This window comes from Eptesicus fuscus, chromosome 3 (genome assembly GCF_027574615.1).
Source record: "Eptesicus fuscus isolate TK198812 chromosome 3, DD_ASM_mEF_20220401, whole genome shotgun sequence".
NCBI lineage: Eukaryota > Metazoa > Chordata > Mammalia > Chiroptera > Vespertilionidae > Eptesicus > Eptesicus fuscus.
Genome location: NC_072475.1, coordinates 76,697,751 through 76,718,756, shown reverse-complemented (window position 1 = coordinate 76,718,756; position 21,006 = coordinate 76,697,751). Strand labels below are relative to the sequence as shown.

The window sequence follows — 21,006 nt, the reverse complement described above, 5'->3', positions numbered from 1 at the left end:
AAAGAATTAGTGATATCACAGATAAAAATATAGAAATGATGCAGAGGAAAGGAGAGAAAGACTTAAGCATTAAAAAAGGAAGAACTCTGAGAACTATCTGACTCTATTAAAAAGAGCAATATAAGAATAATAGGCATACTACAAGAAGAAGAGAGTAAAAAAGAAACAGAGAGCCTATTCAAACAAATATCTGTTGAGAACTTCCCTAACTATGGAAAGAACTAGATCCTTGAAATCCAAGAAGCAAACAGAACACCTAATTACCAAAGAAGCCTTTTCCAGAGCATTTTGTAGTACACTGGTCAAAAATTAATGACAAAGAAAGAATTCTCAAGGCTTTCAGGAAAAAGAAGAAAGTAACCTATATAGAAAAGCCCATTATATTATCGTTGGACTTCTCAGCAGAAACTCTACAACCCAGAAGGGAGTGGAACCAAATATTCAAACTACTGAAAAAAGAGAAGTTATCACAGATATATAAAGGATCATGCTAAAATATTATGAAAGACTATATATCACCAAATTCAATAACCTAAAAGAAATGTATATGTTCCTAAAAATATAACCTTCTCAGACTGAATCATGAAGAAATAGAAAATCTAAATAGACGAGTCAAAACTGAGAAAATTGAAATAACAATCAGAAATCTCTCCAAAAATAAAAGTTCAGGACCAGATGGCTTCACTAGTGAATTCTACTAAACATTAAATGAAGATTTGACACCAATCCTCCTCAAACTCATCTAAAAATTGAGGAAGAGGTAATATTTCTTAACACATTTTATGAGGCAAACATAACCCTGATACCAAAACCTGGCAAGCATAACACACACAAAAAAAATAAAACTACAAATCACTATCATTGATGAGTGCAGATGTAAAAATCTTAAATGAAATATTAGCAAATCTTATACACCAATACATCTAAAACAATAATACACCATGATCAAGTGGGGTTCATTCCAGGGGCACAAGGGTGGTTCAACATATGCAAACCAATAAATACAATACACATTAACAAAACAAAGAATAGAAATCATGATCTTATCAATAGATGCAGAAAAAGCATTTGCTATGATACAACATTCATTTATGATTAAAACATTCAATAAAATAGGTATAGAAGGGAAGTGCCTCAATATGATAAAGGCCATATATGACAAATCCTCAGCCAATATCACTCTCAATGGTGAAAAACTGAAAGACAAGGATGCCTGCTATACCACTCTTATTCAACACTAGAGGTCTGGTGCACGGGGTCCCTCAGCCTGGCCTGTGCCCTCTCGCAATCCAGGACCCCTCAGGAAATGTTGGAGAGCTGGTTTCGGCCCAATCTCAGCAGGCCAGGCCCGAGGGATGTAGTAGTGAGCAAAGCGGCAGGTGGCAGGTGGCAAGGTAGGAGCCCGAGCCCAGGCCAGGTGCCGGGCAGCTCCGCTCATCTCGGCCCTGCTGCCCTTGCTGCCACAGCTCAGTAGCCTTGCTGCAGCTGTGCTTGCCAACCGTGAGCCCCACATCTGTCACTTGATGGTCAGCTGAGTGGCACTCCCACTGTGGGAGCACACTCACCACCAGGGGGCAGCTCCTGCATTGAGCGTATGCCCCCTGGTGGTCAGTGTGCATATAGCGACTGGTCAAATGGTTGACCAGTCGAATGGTTGACCGGTCACTTAGGGTTTTATATATATAGAAGATAGTTCTGAAAGTCATAGCCACAGCAATCAAGAAGAAGAAAGAAATAAAAGGCATTTAAATTGGGAATGAAGAAGTAAACGTGTCACTCTTTATAGATGACATGATTCTGTATATAGAAAACCCTAAAGACTTCTAAAAAAAAATTATTAGAAAACATAAACAACTAATGTAAAGTTGCAGGGTACAAAAAAACCAATGTACAGAAATCCACTGCTTTCCTATATACTGACAATGAAACTTCGGGAGGGGGGGGAGAAGAAAATCAAACAAACAAAAAATTTATTTTACAATAGCAACCAAAAGAATAAAATACCTAGGAATGATCTTATCAAAGGATGTGAAGGATCTACATGCTGAAAACTACAAAACATCATTGAAAAAGATTTAAAACGACACAGAGAAATGGAAAGGTATTTTGTGTTCATAAATTGGAAGAATAAACATAGTTAAAATGGCCATATTACCCAGAGCAATATACAAATTTAATGTACCCCCATCAAAATATCAATGTCACTTTTTAAAGAAATAGAACAATAACAACAAAAAAATCAAAGTTGTATGGAAACAAAAAAGACCCTGAATAGTATTTTTGACAGAGGAGTAAAAAACACACCATAGAAAAAAAGTCTCTTCAATAAATGGTGCTGGGAAAATTGGAAAGACACATTCAAAAGAATGAAACTAGACTATAGTTTGTCTCCATGTACAAAAAGTAATTTAAAATGAATCAAAGACCTAAAGAAGATCTGAAACAATAACTTACATAGAAGAAAATATAGGTACTAAACTTATGTACCTTGGTCATAGAAAACATTTTATGAATTTGACAACAAAGGCAAGGAAAGTAAAGGCAAAAATAAATGAATGGATTATATCAATCTAAAAAGTTTCTGCACAGCAAAAGAAACTGATAACAAATCCAAAATGCAACCACCTGAATGGGAGATGATATTTGTAAGCATCAGCTCTGACAAAGATTTAATATCTAAAATATATAAAGAACTCCTACAACTCAACAATAAACAATCCAAATAAAATTGAATAGAGAACCTGAACAGACACTATCTCAAGAAGACACAAGTCCAACAGATATAGGAAAAGATGTTGAACTTCATTAGCTATTAGGGGAATGTAAATCAAAGCTAGGATGAGACATCACTTCATACCTGTTAGAATGGCTGTTTATAAGAAGACAGGTGTTGGAGAGGTTGTGGAGGAAAAAAAACACACACACACACACACACACACACAATACCTTATTCATTGCTGGTGGAAATGTAAACTGGTACAGCCACTATGGAAAACAGTATGGAGGTTACTCAAAAAATTAAGAATAGAGTTATCATATGATCCAGCAATCTTTCTTCTTGGTATGTACTCAAAAACATTTAACCTCAAAGATACATGCACCCATATTTTCATTGTAGCATTCTTCACGATGGCCAAGATATGGAGACAATCAAAGTGTCCTTTGATAGAGATTGGATAAAGAAGATGTAGTACATATATACAGTGGAATACTACTCAGCCATAAGAAAAGATGAAATACTACTATTTCTACAACATGAATGGACCTTGAAAATATTATGCTAAGTGAAATAAGTCAGTTAGAAAAAGCTAAGAAACCATATGATTTTACTCATATGTGGGATATAAAACTGAAATTCATGAACATAGACAGGAGTAGGCTGGTTACCAGAGGGAAGAGGGTCAGGTGAGTGGGGAAAGGGTGTCAAATATATGGTGAAGGAAGATGATTTGACTTTGGGTGGTGGGCCCACAATGCACTATACAGATCATGTTTTATAGAAATGTACACTTGAAACCTATATGATCCTATTAACCAATGTAATCTCAATAAATTTAATTAAGAGAGCAAAATAAAATAAGGAGATACAGGATAATGTTCTTCATGAACTTGGGACAAGAAAGGATTGTTTTTAAACAAGACATAAAACTACAAACCATAAAAGACGTGATGGAACACTTTTACCACATTAAAAACAAAAATTTATTTTAATTAAAAGCAAAGAGAATGAGGAAAACAAAATCATACCACTGACAATTTAAAGGAGTTTAGAGACAGGAAAGGCAGTATTAGGGAAAGGGAGTCCATGGGTGAAGGAAACATAACAGCAGAGATACCTCCAAGCCAGGTTGCTTATCTTACATTCACACAGGATGGAGGAATGTAATGTTATAAGGGGAAGAAGAAGAGGGGAGTAATGGGTGAGCTTTGTAACTTGGAAACTGATACCCTATAAGGGAAGAGGGGGAGAGTGACCAATTAGGAAAGCACTGGGGACATAAATTAAGGAAGGATTCAATTAGAAAGTGTCATGAAGAGACAAAGAGCTGCCTGCCTTTAAAAACCCAAAGAAACTCAGGGGACTGGACTAGATTTTTCCCATTAGAGAGAGAGAGCAGGGTTTCTCCATTTGGGGACCTCTCTTGAGGGGGTGTTTGTACACACTTGAAATAAACTTCTACACAGTTGCTTAAAAATATTTAAGTCCCTGAGTTTTATTCTTGAAACTTCATAGGACAAGAACCCACAATGATGAGAGTCCAAACTCCCCAAACTCCGTGTCTCACAATTATACTTGGATCAATTAGAAAATAATATGTCATTCTCTTCTTGCTTTCTCTTTTTTGCTGATGAAAGTATGCTATTTGTTTGCTTGCCATTCCTTTTCAGGTCAACTGATCTTCCCCTTGGATTGCCTTTAAGACTTTCTTTTTTTCTTCTTCATTTTTTTGCTCTGCTGTTTTACCATGGCATGTCTAATTGTGGATTTTCTTTTTATTAATACTACTGCGATTCTTTCAGTTTCCTGAATCTGAGGAAGGATTCTGAAGAAAATCTAGGATTTATTTACCATGATCTCAATGAAAATAGCATTTTATGAAAAGGATCTATTCTCAGCTCCTCTAAATATGGTTTGAGTTTAGATTTAATAACATATCCTCCTTTTTATTTTAGTTTTTATGTATTTGTCTTTCTGAGTAATTTCCTATGGAACTATGTTTCATGTCACTAATTGTTTATATAGCTATGTCTAATTGCTTTTAATGTGAAGTATCATTAAAATTTCAAATTTTGATATTAGTATTTTACTTCTTTCATTTTGAAAATAATAATATTGAAATGTTAATATAAGTAGCATATTTTTTTCATTTTAAAAGTTCAATTTGTGCTATTTATAGTTTTCAGGAATATTTTTTTGAATTATCATTCAAGGTAACTTAAAGCCCTTTGTTTCTTTACGTATGTACATACATTTCTTTCATTTACTCATCTAATGATTCCATTACCTGCAATTTTGGGAATCTGATTCTTCAATTTGACATTTCTTCTGGGTTTACATAATTATGTGATTCTTGATGGATTTCATTACTGTTCTTTGTAATTCCATCAAGAGGAAGTATTTGGGGTCTTTATTTAAAATGTTTTCCTCCAAAGAATATTTATATTTGTTTTCTTCAAATTTCTGTAGGCTAGCCAAGCTGGGGCTGCATTAGATTAAAATTTTGTTTTAAGGCAATAACTGGTATGATTTCAAGACACAAAATTTTGTGGTTATAAAATTACAGTTAGGGAACACCTATTTATTTATTTATTTATTTATTTGTTTGTTTGTTTGTTTGTTTATTATTTCCCCTTCTACTCAATCCCAATTCAGGCAGGAACAAATCAAACAATAATGCTTTTATGAGAGGAATTGGTTTATTTTCCTAATTCCCCTACTGAGCATATTATTTTTTAGGGATATTTTCTTTATGTGGAGAATTCCGAGTTAATATTCTTTCATCTTAGAACCAATTTTATCCATTCCTCTGGTATTTGAGACTTCATTTAACTCCTGATGTGCTGTCTCAGAAGACTGACTGATGACTTTCAGACAAATGTAACCTTTATTGCTACTTTGTCCTTATTTAATCATATATCCTTTTTTTTCTGGCTTCTGTTTCCCTTACAACACTGTTAATGTAGGTATGATTTCATTTACACACACACACATACACACACACACACACACACACATATGTGTGTGTGTGTGTGTGTATATCTCCTATCTAATAAAAGAGTAATATGCAAATTGACCATCACTCCAACACAAGACGTCCGTCCCCATGTGGTCAAAGATGGCCGTTCCATGTGGACACAAGATGGCCACAACAAGATGGCTACCACAAGATGCCCGGCTGAGGAGGGCAGTTAGGGGTGACCAGGCCGGCAGAGGAGGGCAGTTGGGGACAACCAGGCCTGCAGGGGAGGGCAGTTAGGGGCAATCAGGCTGGCAAGGGACCAGTTAGGCATCAATCAGGCTGGCCGGAGAGTGGTTAGTGGGTGATCAGGCTGGCAGGAAGAAGTGGTTAGGGGCAATCAGGCAGGCAGGCAGGTGAGCAGTTGGGAGCCAGCAGTCCTGGATTGTGAGAGGGATCCCAGATTGGAGAGGGTTCAGGCTGGGCTGAGGGACACACCCTCCCCCCTGTGCACGAATTTCATGCACCAGGCCTCACATATACCAGTCGCTATGATGCACACTGACTAGTTGCTATGATGCACACTATCCACCAGGGGGCAGTCAAAGTCAATTTGGACAGATGAAAAGAGAAACAGGCGATTGAGTCTATGAAAGATCACAAACAGGTGGGGCTGAGTGGCAGTTCGCATTGGCAGGCTGGGGCATTGGCCCAAATTCTGCTGCTCTCCAGGAACCTCTCTGGAGGCACAGTGCCCCTGACCCCCATCAACCCCTCTGGCCATGTCCTCACCAGGCAGTGGGGACTGAGGGATGGAGGGAGGGGAAAAGGAGACCACGAACTCCGTCCCTAGCACCCACCTCCTCTTATCAGACCAGAGCCAACCCAGGAATTGAAGGACAGTGTGTGAAGTGGGTGGCCTTTCCACGCAGCTACTGCAACTCCCCAGTCTGATCAGGGCACCCCTGAGGAACTCTCCCTACTTCTCTGAACCTCAGTCTGCACCCCTAGCGAGGCCGTGGGATCTCTGCCCTAGGGACCCACTTCTCCATTGCTGGGTGTGGCAGACCAGGAGATGCGAGGGGTGGCGGTGGAAGACGGGGCAGATTTCAGCTGATCAGGATGAGCAGGGTCAGGATGAGTGGGAGCGGCTCCTCCCTGGCCGCCTTACATCTTTTGCACTACTACATCCCTCGGGAGATGTTCAATGCCAGTTTCAGCCTGATCCCCTCAGGCCACACCGAGAAACCCCACCAGTGCACGAATCCGTACACCGGGCTTCTAGTATTAAATATTGTAGGGTGTTGTGTTCCGTCCAAGAAGTGATTTCTCTTTTTTGGTTCTATCCTGTCTTTGTACTTACTTTTCAGTGAAGTTATACACTTCTTATGGTACAAATATTATCATAATTTTTATTGAAATCTAGAGTATATTTTTCTAAATGTTATATATTTAGAAGATTCTATATAAATTTTCTAAAATAGATTGTTATTACCACTTACTCAATAGACTGGAAATCTTGTATAGAAGTTGCACTCTCCAATCATGCATATTGGAGATGTGTCAATATATTCACTTTGTTTAACACTTATTATCTATAAAGTGTTGTGTTAATTCCTGTGATCTTATGATCAAAGGAATTAACTGAATCAACTAGCTGAAGGTATTTTTAGTTGAATTTGCAGTCTCCCAAAAGAGTAAAAGGAAATAGCTTTTTCATTTAAATGTTAAATTTTTTGCAAGTGTCTTCACATTTCTGACACTGGAAATATTTAAAAAATTATATATGTCATATCTAATTAGAGTGATATACTCAACTGAAACAATCATTTAATATTTTTTCTGAATAGTAAAATATTTAAATACATTTTAAATGTGTTTCTGATGTAAATTTAATGTACTAATGTGATTCTTTGCAGTTAATGTAAATAATTAAATGTAAATTAAATGCTCTGAAGGTTTGGGGAGGCTGACTAAATTCAAACATTTGCTCTCAGAAAGAAAAGGCAAGGTCTGCTTACTCTATCAAGTATCTAATAAAAGAGTAACATGCTAATTGACTGTGCCATTGCAACACCCACCAGCCAATCATGAGTATGCAAATTAACCCAACAAAGATGGCAGGTTAATTTGCATACACAGGTGCCGAGTGGCCAGGGGTGGGGCGGGATGCTTGTGGGCCTCTGGGCAGTGTGGAAGGTGGAAAGGCAGCTCCAGGCCAGAGCGGAAAGGCAGCTCTGGCCATAGTGAAGGCGGTGCTGGCAGCCATGGGAAGGAAGGCCCATTCTTGCACGAATCTTCGTGCATCGGGCCTCTAGTAATAAATAATAATGTAATAATTTAAATGTAACTTGATCTCAATCAAGAGGGAAAGCTGCTAATGTAACTTCAACTTTATAAGTATGATTATAGCACAATAAGTAGAAAAGTCAACTCAATCAGTTAAATAAAACTGTCAGTGAAACAATCACATTAAAGGTAGAGCAATTTTTTAGTCAAATAATGTTTTACTAATTTTACCATGAATATGTTTTATGTATTTGTTTGTTAAGTAAACGTTTTAATTTTAAAACGTTTTACAGGTACAGAAAATTGGCAAGAATAGTTCAAAGGGTTATATACTCCAAACCTAGATTCTCCTATTGTTAACATTACTGTGGTACATTTTTCACAACCAATGTGTCATACTGATACATTATTATTAACTAAAGTCTATACTTTATTCTGATCTTATTTTTTTACTTCATGTCCTTTATTGTTCCAGGAACCCATCCTGGATATACTATATTAAACTTAGTCATCATGTCTACTTATGTTGTTCTAGACATACAGTTTCTCAGATTTTAGGTTTATTATAACCTTGTCATTTTTGAGGAGTACTGAGCAGGTGTTTTTCCATGATTATCTTAAATATAGGTGTGTATGATATTTTTTCATGATTAGACTGAGTTTATTGGTTGTAGGAGAAAGAAAGAAATCACAGGCAAAGTGCCTTTCTCTATGTACTATCAAGGGTATATGGTATTAAAATGTCTTGTCAATGGTGCTGTTATCCTTGATCACTTTCTTGGCTCATGTAGTGGTTGTCAGCTTTTCCAACCATTAAGTTATTATTTTTTTCTCCCTTTCATATTGAATTCTTTAGAAGGAAGTCACTATGTACATCCATCCTGAAGATTTGGAATGTTATGTTTTACCTCCATAGGGAGGAGACTCTACTGACATTGAAAATATGGTGCAACTTAGTGTCCCTCCCAGTTCAAAGAATTTGAATGATGGATAATCTATCTTTAACATTTTATTTTAAATGGACTGCTGAGCTGCTACTAAAGGACTTAACCTGTCAACATGAAATTTAACAAATAAGAGAGCTGGGTGGTAAAGGTAGTCTGAATTTTAGGGGTTTCATTTTAATCCTGAACATCATAAACTTTTACTTTGATGCCAACAGAAGGTGGGGAGAAAAATAGAAAACTTGGTCACCCAATCAGTGGTCACTGTGATGTGCAATCCAACCCCCACCCCTACCTCCTTAGTAAAGAGTATGTTCCCTAAGCTGCTGAGAGTGTTGTCAGTAGATAATCTTATACTGAGGCTCACAAATTGCTTCAGGTGAATAGATACTTCAGAGCTGGCCCATATCCAATGATATGCAAAAGCTATTGGACCTAGAGTATAAAGTCCCTCTTGCCCCCTCAGGAATTCCCTAAAGGCCATTCCGAATCTACCACCAGGACTGACATTGGGCTTGCATCACAGATCAACTTATCCCCTGCACAATTTTTTCTTTCTCTTCCTTCAAAGGGTTTTATCCCAAGCTATTCCTTATTAATTAAACATCTGGCACATTAATCTCTGTTTTACACTATACACTGAGTGGCCAGATTATTATGATCTCTGAACGTATAATAATCTGGCCACCCAGTGTACTTCTCTTGAGTACCTCATTTATTTGATATCAAAGATACTATAAATTGTGCACCTGATCAGTTTTCCCCTTTGCACTGGCTGATAGAAAGATCAGGGCAAATAGGTGGTTGATCTCCAGCAAAAGTCTAGAATACTTTTGGTGCCCATTTGAGATACAAATACACTGAGTGGCCAGATTATTATGCATTCAGAGATCATAATAATCTGGCCACTCAGTGTACATTTCAGTAAAATAATTTCAAATCCTTGTATAATCTTTTGAAGTTTCCATTTTTTTTACTGAATATCCTATATAATAAAAGCCTAATATGCTAAGTGTCCGGTCGACTGGTCAGCTGTTCAACCAATCATATTGATGCTAATGATATGCTAAGGCTGCTCAACCACTTGCTATGGTGTGCACTGACCACCAGGGGGTAGACAGTCGACCAATCAACCAGTCGCTATGACATGCACTGACCACCAGGGGGCAGACGCTCTGACTGGTAGGTTAGCTTGCTGCTGTATTCCAGCCAATTGAGACTGAGCGAGATGGTCCGGACATGCCCTGGAGCCCTCCTGCGTCCCTCCCCGGCCCTTATTGTGCACTGGCGGGGTCCCTCGACCTGGCCTGTGCCCTCTGACAATCTAAAACCCCTGCAGAGAGCTGATTTCAGCCCGATCCCGCAGGCCAGGCCAAGGGACCCCACTGGTGAATGAATTCGTGCATCAGGCCTCTAGCCTATCTGTAATAATAAAAGGGTAATATGCTAATTAGACCAGACGTCCTTTCGGACAAAGCCACAGCGGCTTCCTGGGCTGGCAGCACAGGAGAAGCGACACCGCAGGAGAGAAGGCATTGCCACAGCCTGGGGAGCAGGAGTGGAGGAGGCGGTACGGGAGCAGGAGCAGAGGAGGTGGTAACTGCCACCTTGGGAGCCAGAGCAGAGGAGACAATAACTGCTGCAGTGGGAGATAGAGCAGAGGAGGTGGGAACCACCATTGAGGAATCCAGAGCGGAGGCAGTGCCTCTGCCTAGGGTGCGGTGGCTGGTGTGAGGACATCAACTGCTACAACATAAAGGGCCACACCCACAAGATGGTGAAGGTGGGGCTGGGCCTGGACGATGAGGACGGCAGCCAGGGTGAGCTGCAGTTCAGGGGCCTCTGGGAGTGGCTGCGCTAGGCCATCCAGTGCTGCATCCAGTCCCTGAGGCATGCCCACCAGTACCGCGACTCCAACTGCCCATAGCCGTCCTGCCAGAAGATGAAGTGGGTTGTGCAGCACACCAAGGGCTGCCAGCACAAGACCAATGGAGGTTGTGGAGTGTACAAGCATTTCATGACCCTTTGCTGCTACCATGCCAAACACTGCCAAGAAAATGCATGCCCCATTCCCGACTGCCTCAACATCAAGCAGAAGCTCTGCCAGCAGGAGATACAGCACCGTCAGCTGCATGCATAGCTCATGCGCCAGCGGACGCCACCATCAACACCGGCACCATACCTCAGCCGAGTCTGCCTTCCACCCCGAGAGCCAGATGGCCCCCATGGGTCTGAATGTGACCCAACAAGGTCAGTGGGCCTGTTATTCTGCCCTCTTACCCCCGGCAGTGGCAGCCTGCACCATCCCCCAGCAACAGCCAATGTGAGGCATGCCCAGACCCGGAATGTCTATGCAGACCCAAGGCGCAGCCACCTCGGAGCATCTCTCCAGGTGCCTTTGAGGACCTGCTGTGGACCTGAAGTCTCCCAGCTCCCCCAGCAGCAGCACAGGCTCAACATCCTCAAGTCAAACCCTCAGCTGATGGCAGCTCTCATCAAAGAGCACACAGCCAAGTAAGTGGCCAGCCAGCCTGGCCTTTGGCTCTAGCCCAGCCTGCTGAACCTGAACGCCATGCAAGCCAGCAGGCCACGACCTGCTGTCCTTCCACAGCAGCAAGCAATGGGAGGCCTGAACCCCCAGGGCCAGGCCTTGAACATCATGAACCCGGGGCGCAACCCCAGCGTGGCGAGTATGAACCACAGTACAGAGAGATGCCGCGGAGCAGCAGCAGCAGCAGCAGCAGCAGCAACAGAAAGGCAGCGCTGGCATGGCTGCAGGCCTGGCAGGACAGGTCCAGTTCCAGCAACCTCAGGGGTGCTGACGCTACCCGCAGCCATGCAGCAGCGGCGGATCCAGCAGCAGATTGGGTCCCAGGCCAGCCAAACCTGTTAGGCGTATTCTGTACCTTTCCCCTGCCCTCAGTTTCTCCTCTCTGCTCAGTACTTTTCTATTGTCCCCACTTGAGGCTCCTGCCCTCTCTGCTGTTTTCCTGTTATTTTCCTTTAAGGTGTCACAAGAGAAGCTAAGCAGCTGAGAAAAGCAACACTAGACCCAGCTTCTTGCAACCGCCTGTACCTACATCCGACCCACACAGACACATAAATATCCCACCCTCCCTACACTTGCTGAAATGGATATACTGATGTGTGTTAAAAATAAAATTTCTAAAACTCTCACAACATCTCTTGGCCTGTCTCCTGTCAGCACAGACCTAACAAACCCCCTGAGCACCAGCAGGACATGCTCTCAGAGAACCACAGGCCTCACCTCTCTGGCCACATCCCTCACCTCTCAGGCCTCACCTCTCTGGCCACATCCCTCACCTCTCAGGCCTCACCTCTCTGGCCACATCCCTCAGTAGTCTGTTGAGATCTATGGCCCCTGTCCAGTCTCCAGACCCCAGTCCCAGCCTCCACATTCCAGCCATCACCACGGACATACCCCAGCCTTCACCACACCATGTCTCCCCCCAGATTGGTTCTCCCCACCCAGGACTCCCAGTCCCCATGGCCAACTCCATGGATCAGGGACACTTGGGGATCCCCAAGTATACAATGCTACCACAGCTAAATATCCCCACAGGAGTGCATTGCCCAGTAAGCTGTCCTGGGTTGGTGACACCACAGTAGACACCCTAGAAATGTTGCGGGAGCGGGAGGGGAGGAGGCACTGCTGTGGGAGTATTTAGCTGTGGTAGCATTGCATACTTGGGAGAGTATGCAACATAATCTATACTGCCCTCCCCTGAATGCCTGGTTCCCCTCCAGCCCTCCCCTGCAGAACTGGTTGCCCCTAATTGCCCTCCCCTGCCAGCACGATCACCCACAACTGCCCTCCCCTGCTGGCCATCTTGTGGCCACCATCTTGTGTCCACATGGGGGAGGCCATCTTTGACCACATGGAGGTGGCCATCTTGTGTGTTGGAGTGATGGTAAATTTGCATATTAACCTTTTATTAGATAGGACTAGAGGCCCAGTGCACGGATTTGTCCTGTGCCCTATCACAATCCAGGAATCCTCACAGGGCCAAACCAGCAGTCGAACATCCCCCAAATGATATAGTAGTGCATGAAGCAGCAGGTAGCTGGGGAGGAGCCTGAGCCCAGGACAGGTGCTGTGCTCCTCCCACTCATCCCGGCCCCACTGCACCTGCAGCCGCTGCTCAGTAGCACTGCCTTGGAGGTGGAAGAGGCTGATGCCACAGTACCTATGCTCACCAGCCATGAGCCTGGCGTCTGGTGCCTGTTGGCCAGCTGAGCAGCGCTCACGCTGTGGGAGCACACTGACCACTAGGGGGCAGCTCCTGCATTGAGTGTCTGCCCTTGGTGGTCAGTGCATGTCATAACAACCAGTCCAATGGTTGACTGGTCAAATGGTCAACCAGTCACTTAGGGTTTTATATACATATAAACTAAGAGGCCCAGTGCACGAATTCGTGCACCAATGGGGTTCCTCCACCTGGCCTGTGGGATTGGGCTGAAACCAGCATTCTGATATCCCCTGAGGGGTCCCAGATTGCCAGAGTGTGCAGGCCAGGTCGAGGGACCCCAGCGGTGCATGATTGAGTCCAGGGATAGACATGGGAGGTTGGCTACCCGGGGAGGGACTGCAGGAGGGCTCCAAGGCATGTCTGGCCTGTCTCACTCAGTCCTAATCCACCAGACCCTATCAGGAAGATAACCTACCAGTTGGAGCGTCTGTGCCCTGATGGTCAGTACACATCATAGTGAGCAATTGAGCGGCTTTAGCATATCATTTTTATATTATGCTTTGATTGGTTGAATGGCCAACAGTCAACCGGACACTTAGCATATTAGGCTTTTATTATATAGGATAATTTTATAATCATTTTTAGATATGGTAAGGAAAGCAAACCCTCTAATTTCTTCTCCAGGAATGGTATTTTGCTCTTCCATATACTCTGTAGAAGAACTGGTTCAAATATTATTAAAATCCTGTTAAGATTTTGATTGAAGTTTCAATGAATCCATACATTTATTTGGAGAGAATTCATCCATTTAGGGAGAATTGATATCTTAATGTTATTAAGTCTGTCTACCAAAGCCCATGAGATATGTCTCTATTAATTTAACTCATTTTTATTTACTTGCAGTAATATTTCATGATTTTCTGGGCATAGACCTTTCATGTTCTTGTTTATATTTTTGTGGATCTTTTACAACATTTTGACACTATTTTAAACATTTTTTTCTTGGTGTGTGTGTGTGTGTGTGTGTGTGTGTGTGTGTGTGTGTTTTATAATCTTTGCTGCTATATGAAAATGCAATTGAATTTTGTATATCGATCTTCAGTTAGCACTTGCCTAAACCTATTTTATCTAATAATTTTCAGTCTTTTGCTTCTCTTTGTAGAGTTTTCTATCATTTGAAAATAATAACCAATTTATTTCCTCCTTTCTAATTGTTTTGTTTTTAATCTAGTTTTCTTAAGTTATCATACTTGCAAACAATATTGAACATAGAAAGTAAAATGAACTCACTTATATTATTCTAAGTAATGTTTTAAAAAACATAAAATGTGATAATACAATAGAACATCCTGAGACAGTTTTTAAGGATATTTATAGAAGGAAAATTGCTGCTGCTAATTTTGCCTTTCTGTAAGCAGAGTGTTAAAGGAAAAAGATCCTTGGTTCTAATGTTAGTTCTATCACTCACTGGGTGGTGGCTTTGAGCATTCCTCTGGTAATTTAAAGTGACCTAATACATGTTTTCTAGAGTTGAAGTGAGGAATCAATTAGAGAACAGGTTAATATGGCAAGGGGGCTGTACATAAATACCTACAAGGTAGTATGACTACATTTTACTGGAATGTTGATACAAATGGGGACAAGTTACTATAATATATTAATAACTTCATTTCCTCTGCTCATCACTCATAATATGTATTTATGGAAGTTCTCAGAAAAGACTGACAGGTATTTTCTAATTACAACCAGTTCCCCCAAGGTCTTTGAGCTCCTTTTGGAGTTTCTCTGCTGTGGTGGATATTCTCTGGTCACCACTGGTCCTTTAGGCATGACAAGAACTGCTGGTAATTGGTGCTGTTCTACCAGCTGCCTTAGTAGAACTCTGGTACTGGTCATGGTCAAGCTCTCTCTTGACAGTCCCATCTCTCAAAAAGGCCAAGTCCCATTCTGGTCTATCTCATTAGTAAATAAGGACCTGCCTCTTTGTATAGGTGCCAGAATAAGGATCACATAGTAACATTGTCTATAGGAAACAACTGTTTCATTTTCACCAACAACTTTTTTTCACCCTTGAAATTGAATATGGGACCAGGGAATAAGAATGACAATGGATTTGAATAACTATCACATCCTCAACGTCAGAATCACTCCCCATTAAATAATAAAGAATTTTTGGTAGCTTAAATTCAAACTTAGCCACTAAGACTTCTCATGGACAGGGTGGATTATCTAACAGAGACACATATATAGATTTCCCCATACTACCAATTAGAAATTTAGGCACAGATAAATCTGAACCATGGGCAGGAGACAGCACCATCTAAAAACAAGCAGATTCCTCCTATGATAAGGTAGCAATATATGATTGAGCATAGGATTCCTATATGATTTATCTTAATATCAGGAGAGGAATACAGAGTAGTCCAAAGAGCATTACTGTGGAGTGACTCAGTTTTGGCTTCAATCAGATTTTCTCCATTTCCTTAATTTGCAGTGGGATTTAGGATTTAAAAAAAAAAATAGTTCTGGTTTTTGTTTCTGTGAAAGAAAAATTTAATATTTACTTCACAGTTGGCATTAATGACAATTAAATTGCATAATATTTTGTGATATTTTTGGAGATAATTGTTTAGGAAGACCTCTATGTTGGACATATTTCTATTTTGAGATTTAATTCTTAGATCTAATATAAAAATAATACTGTGACATATGCTGTGATTTCTGTGAAACAAAAGACCTATTTCATAATAAAATGGGTGAAAGCAATATTGATAGTATTATTTATTGATAAACCAGTACAATGATTGGCTATATGTTTTACTTTTCAACTTAATCTAAGATTCTTAGAGTATATGAATACATGTATATATTAATTAGATTTATATCTTTGAATTTGCAGCTGTAATTCTTATTTTTATGTTATGAGAATAATTATCAAGAATAAAAAATTTATCATTGTAGCATGAGGTATGTATATTAAGAAAGCCAATAACAACTGCTTATTCAAGAATATTTAAAAATCTGAGTTATGCAGAATCCAACTAAGATAATCTTAGAATATCTTAATGTTTGTTAATCCTCATCTGAGAACATGCTTAGATAGATGAAGAGAGAGAGAGAGAGAGAGAGAGAGAGAGAGAGAGAGATTGGTGATAGAGAAACACTGATCAGTTGCCTGCTGTACGTTCTATATGCGCCCCAACCTGTGACCACAACACAATATGTGCCCCAACTAGGAATTGAACTAGCATGCTTTGTTACACAGAATTATACTCAACCAACCAACTGAGCCTCTCTGGCTGGGCTTAGAATATTTTAAATAGTTTAATGCTTAAAATAGGCTGATAACCCCCTAACTACTCACCTGCCAGTCTGATTGACAACTAACTATATTAATAATAGTGATCATGGTATACTTTAGATCCTCACAACTTATATTACCTAATAATAGACAAACATGTAAATCAACCGTACCTCTGCTATGCCTACAGCCAATCAGAGTGAGTATGCAAATTAACCCAACAAAGATGGTGTGTTAATTTGCATATAAAGGCATGGCGCAGCCAGGAGGGGTGGGACACCTGCTATGGGGAGGGGTGGTGGTGGGGAGAGCTACAGGAGTGGTGCTCCAGACAGAAGTGAGGACTTGCTGGCTCCCAGGTGGCTGGGAGTGAAGCCAGGGGAAGGAAGGCCTATTTATTTAATTTTTAATATATTTTATTGATTTTTTACAGAGAGGAAGAGAGGGGGATAGAGAGTTAGAAACATCGATGAGAGAGAAACATCGATCAGCTGACTCCTGCACACCCGCCACTGGGAATGTGCCCGCAACCAAGGTACATGCCCTTGACCAGGAATTGAACCTGGGACCTCTCAGTCCGCAGGCTGATGCTCTATCCACTGAGCCAAATCGGTTTCGGTGGAAGGCCTATTTTTGCACAAATATCATTCAACGGGCCTCTAGTACTTCTTATAACAGAAAATTTCTGTGCTGTAACACCTCTGAGAGTAGACGTTAAGCATTATCACACATACAAAATTTACCTATATCAACTATATGAATTGAAGGATTTGTTAATGATCTCAATCTTGGTTTTATTCTACAAGATTATATATATATATATACTAGAGGCACAGCATGCACAAAATCGTGTGTGAGTAGGTCACTTGTGCTTGCCTCAGCTGGCCGCTCCCCCATCACTGCTCATAGCTTGCGCCCCATAGCTCTCTGCCTCTAGTAGCTCACACTCTGCCCCACCCACCGCAAGAGCCGCTGCTTGTTTGGTCATTCTGCCGTAATGGCATCATGACCACAGGACTTTTATGATATACACTGAGTGGCCAGATTATTATGATCTCTGAATGCATAATAATCTGGCCACACAGTGTATATCCTATATAATAAAAGGCTAATATGCAAATTGTCCCCTTGACCAGGAGTTTGAACAGCAGACAGGCTGGCCAACCGCCCATGTCCCCTCCCCTTGACCAGGCTGGCCAGACCCCACCCATGCACAAATTCATGCACCGGGCCTCTAGTATATATATATATACTAGAGGCCCGGTGCACAATATTCGTGCACGGGGGCGTCCCCCAGCCAAGCCTGCACTCTTTCCAATCTGGGACCCCTTGAGGAATTTCCAACTGCCTGTTTAGGCCCAATCCCACTCATTTAGGCCCAATCCCACTGGGCAGTTGGACATCCCTCTCAAAATCTAGTACTGCTGGATCCCAACCTCTTGCCTGCTGCCTGCCTGCCTGATTGCCCTAACTGTTTCTGCCTGCCAGCCTGATAACCCCCTAACTACTCACCTGCCAGTCTGATTGACAACTGACTGCTCCCCTGACAGCCTGATTGCCCCTAACTGCCCTCCACTGCCGGCCTGGTCACCCCTAATAGCCCTCCTTTGCCAGCCTGGTTGCCCCGAACTGCTCTCCCCTGCAGTCCTGGTCCCTGAAATTGCCCTCCCCTGCTGGCCTGGTTCCCCCCAACTGCCCTCCCCTGCATGCCTGGTCGCCTCTAATTGCTTTCCCCTGCAGGCCTGGTCTCCCACAACTGCCCTCCTCTGCAGGCCTGGTTCCCCACAACTGCCCTCCCTGTAGACCTGGTCCCCCCCAACAACCCTCCTCTGCCAGCCTGCTCACCCCTAACTGCCCTCCCCTACAGGCCTGGTCACCCCTAACTGCCCTCCCCTGCTGGCCTGGGTCCCCCAACTGTCCTCCCCTTCTGTCCTGGTCCTCCCCAACTTCCCTCCTCTGCAGACCTGTTCCTTCCCAGCTGCCCTTCCCTGCAGGCCTGGTCACCCCCAACTGCCCTCCTCTGCTGGCCTTGTTACCCCTAACTGCCCTCCCCTACAAGCCTGGTCCCTCTCAGCTGCCCTCCCCTGCAGGCTTGGTCTCCCCCAACTGCCCTCCTCTGTCGGCCTGGTCACCCCCAACTGCCCTCCTCTGCTGGCCTGATCTCCCACAATTTCCCTCCCCTGCAGGCCATCTTGTGGCAGCCATCTTGTGTCCACATGGGGGCAGCCATCTTTGACCACATGGGGAGCCATCTTGTGTGTTGGAGTGATGGTCAATTTGCATATTACTCTCTTATAAGATAGGATATATATAGTGGCCAGATTATTATGTGTTCAAAGATCATAATAATCTGGCCACTCAGTGTAAATATATATGTAATCATGTACATTTTAAGTATATAAGATTATGTTTGTCGATTATTCCTCAATATAGTTAAAAATAGGCCTAGTTCATGTAGAATTGTAAAGGTAGTCAATAGTATTCTTTTGCAAATGAGATTAATTGGAAAATGTATTTTCTTCATTTCCTAAAACAGAATAAGGGAGAATTACATGTATTTAATTATTCTGGCACATATACATTAACACTATTTGGAAGAACCTGAGTGATGTTAATAATATTACATCAGAAGGGTCATAATTTTCTTTTTCCATCTATATTGAGGTATAATTGGTATATAAAAACGTAAGACATTTAAGATGTTCAACATGATGATTGGCTATACAGATACAGTGTGAAAGGATTCCTCCATTGAGTTCATTCAAGTATCTATCAGCACACCTATTTATTTACCCTTTCTCTGTGGGAAATTTAAATTCTATTCTCTTACCAAATTTCAATTATACAAGTAAAGAGCCATACTTTTCTAGAATATTATTTTAGATTTTTGACCTGGACTTACATTCATGGAACTTACCAATCATTCTATTTGTCTCTTATGTCTGATAATTGATCAACTATGGAATATATGACTAATTCTTTAAAGATATAGACAATAAAAACTATTAGATACTGTTCTCTAGGTTAGCAATTCCTGAGTTGGGCTCTCAATTATAGTCCTTGGAAGGGCATGGGAGGTGTTTATTAAATTATAAATTATTAATATTTGCAGTGATGATATTTCCTTAGGCATAGGAAAGTAAGTACACATATATTTTATAAGTTAACATTCCAAGTGTTTTTGTTGTAACAAATCTGCACACAGGATTTGAGAACCACTTTCTAACATGTTTTGAATTATTCTGATTCAATACATCTGCTACCGAGCATGGCCATTAGCTAGAAAGATTCTTCTGAATTTCACACCAGAAGATCTGGAACACAATGATAGAGAAGCATTCTTTCCTATTATTAGGCCCACATTTGTCATTGGCAAATGCTTGGTTGGTTTTCATTTCACTTTTTTTCATCAAAACATTCCCTGGTTTATCTGCTTAATAAAATACTAAAAGTTACTTTCATATTTGACTGAGTAGGGAGTCTATTTTTATGTCACATGCTGTTTATCTTTATATCTCCTTTAAATATAATCACTATTCTACAAATAAATCCAAAAGGCTGAGTTATGTCATGACTTCAAATACACAGAGCAATGATAAGTATTCTATCGTCAGCTAACAACATAATGCCCATGTAGCTTCATAATTTGTTCCATAATAATTCCTTTGTTTTATAGAAGAAAAACATGGCTCAGAGATGAGGGGGCTTCCCCTGAGTCAAGTATATGGATAAAGCTGGGTAAGGACTAGACAGTGGGCATTCCTAGATCAGATTTGCATGGCATGGGACTCTGAGAGGACACTGACTGTGAGAAGTGGGAAATTACACAATATGGGTGATGACGGCCAAATTCACGGATGTGCCCTGAAGGAATGCATGCCGGGAAGGGCTGAGGCTTTTCTCAGTAATGCTCTAAAGGTCTATGTGAGCCCATATGGCTGCCTCTCTAGTGAGTGCTGCTCTTCAGGGCAAGATGAGAGAGGACTCTTTTCTGGGACCAGAAGGATCACAATGGGAACTGAAGAGTGTGGTAGAGGGGAGAATAGGTCCTCTCTTGATCCTAAATGTGGGACCAGAGGGAGAATTTCGAGAACCTCCACATGGGAACAAGTGCTGTGAGTCTCCCTTTGCTGATGATTACTAGGGAGAATGTATATTTAGTACCATAAATATAAATATTACTAAACACATTTATAAGGACCATGTTTTAATAAAATATAATGATTATAAGAGGAACATGTAATTCAACAGAAGTATAAAATATTGAGTTGCCATGAGGGCATATTTCACAATGAAACAGTCACAGGATCAGTTTCAGAATTGAAGTATGTAAAAGCAAACTCTGCTCAAAAGCAGGGCACTGTCATCAGGAACTGCAGAATGTACTTGTTACTAGTTTTTGTAATTTTAACTAAATAAATATAGTCATTTAGTGGCCAGGAAATAGTAAAGGGATACTTACATGCCATTGCAGATATTGCATTTTCTGATTTAAAAATGTAAGATTTAAACATAATGGCATCTCAAGAATAAATAGTCCCTGTGCAAAAATGTTGTTCCTCTTTATCAAGGAAGATATTAGA

General features: G+C 41.3%; 1 pseudogene; it reads left to right on the top strand.

Annotated features, from left to right (window-relative positions):
- The first annotated feature begins 11,152 nt into the window (after positions 1-11,152).
- LOC103303086 (CREB-binding protein-like) lies at positions 11,153-11,733 on the top strand (annotated as a pseudogene).
- Positions 11,734-21,006: the final 9,273 nt, after the last annotated feature.